Below are 2,130 nucleotides of genomic sequence, written 5' to 3' on the forward strand. Positions count from 1 at the left end.
GACACTGGTAGAACTAACCTTCTTGGATGTTTAACAGCCATACTTTTTAGGCCTATATTAATCTGGTCAGAGGGATTTAAAGACAGTTTTTACTCCTTTTCCTCCAAGCACATAACCATCATCATTCTAAATGAAAAAAAAAAGAAAGATCCAGGGGAGTATGGAGCATATCTCAAAATGTCCTGTAACTGTGGTGAGTCACCTGTCCTCTTGATCAAGGATGATTGGAGACCATATCAGATGGACTTGAACCAGTGTCCAGTCTACAAAGAGGAAATATTTACACCAAGCTTCCAAGTGAAGTCACCTGCATTTGAGTAAGACCTTTGACTTAACTTCACATAGACGGAACTGGTAAAAGAAAGGAGCCAGGGGCTCCTCCCAAGCCCATGTGACCCCTGAGGAACAGATCCTCAAACGACCTTAAGAGTAAAATTAAATTGGTTAATTTGGGCCAACTGCATGGTCTTAAACACCCAAAAAGAAAGCATAACCAAAGATTAAAGAGATCAGTATAATTCTTTAAGATTCCATGTGCATAGCTAAAGGCTACATATCAAGAAACAAGGCCAGGCTTCAGATCCTTTCCTTTCAGGTTCTGGCCAGGGTGTCTCAAGAGATTCCTAGACAGTAACTCAGCATAGAAATGGAAAAATGAACAGCAGACCTCAATCTTACCTAAAGAAATGTTGGCAACTAATTGATGCTAGGTGAGGAAGAGCTGACCATCCCAAAACAAAGAACTCCAGATAGGCTGACTAGACTCACAAGATGGACTTGCACTGGGTAATGCCTATAGGCACTGATAATATGGTGGACGGTAACAGGGATGGCAGGGTGTATGGGCTGTTGGGGGGTGGCTATGGGAGGGTGCAATTTGGGATGTGGAATAAAGATGAATAAAATTGTTTGGGATGTTCTGTATGAAATACACACAAAAAAATCTATAAATAAAAAAATCCAAAGACATGCTAGGGGAAACATACTTGTTTTTCACAGTGCGCAAGAAGAGAGTAGTAGTCTAGGTAGTCTCAGGTCACCAAATGTCCATATTTTTTTATTTGTAATAAAAGGATACATGACAGAATCAACTTTTCACAGTATATCATGGCACATTAGATTATTTGGCCTTTCATTTAAAAAGAACAGAAAACCTGTTGGTTAAAACACCACAGATTATATTTTTTGATTCCTCTGGAACTAGAGTTAAGGATGGTTTGTAGCCACCATCTGGGTGCTGGGAATCTTACCCAGGTCCTCGAGAAGAGCAGTCAGTGTTCTTAACCTTTGAGCCATCTCTACAGCCCCATAAAGATTAATTGTTACATTTTCACAGACAGTAAAATTGAACTTGGTGTCCTTGAGTTCCTCTGATATAACACTATTTGATGGATAAATCTCAGATAACCACCCAGGATAAGATGAGACTTAGACTAAAATTGTATGAGTCTCTGCAAGGCTGGATTCAGCTTTGCTGTTCTAACATATAGCATCCCCTTTTCGAAGTCAAATGAGTGACTGTGGTTACCAAATAGACAAAACAACGAATAGCAAATATGTAAAGATTTTTCTACATTATTCAGGGAGAAACAACATAAAATTATCCTTTGTTAAGTTGGGTATCGCATTGTGCACATGAAATTCCAGTACATAGAATGTTGACACAATGGCATTACTATGAGTTCAGTACCTTGCTGGACTATATGCCAAGTTTCAGACCAGACACACACACAAACACACACACACACACACACACACACACACACACACTATTATAATGGGGCCTGCAAGATGGCCAGTGACCCAAGTTTGATCTTCAGGGATCCCATGATGGAAGAAGAGGAATGAGTCCAAGAAATTGTTCTCTGACCTACACATGCTTGTACACACACACACACACACACACACACACACAGACTTAATTAATTAATCAGTATTTTAAAAAATTCTGACATACAAAATGAAAAGTTGCTCCTTTTGTCTATAATATCAATAGAACAACCCCTTAAGAATTTTTCAACTAATATGTTCTGTACACACATATAAGTATCTACATATGTGTGTATGTAAATTTGAAAAGAAGAAAAATAAGAAAATATTTCACCACTTTATAAAAAGCAGTCAACCAGC

This window comes from Nannospalax galili, unplaced genomic scaffold (assembly GCF_000622305.1).
Source record: "Nannospalax galili isolate Female #2095 unplaced genomic scaffold, S.galili_v1.0 scaffold2088, whole genome shotgun sequence".
Taxonomy (NCBI): Eukaryota; Metazoa; Chordata; class Mammalia; order Rodentia; family Spalacidae; genus Nannospalax; species Nannospalax galili.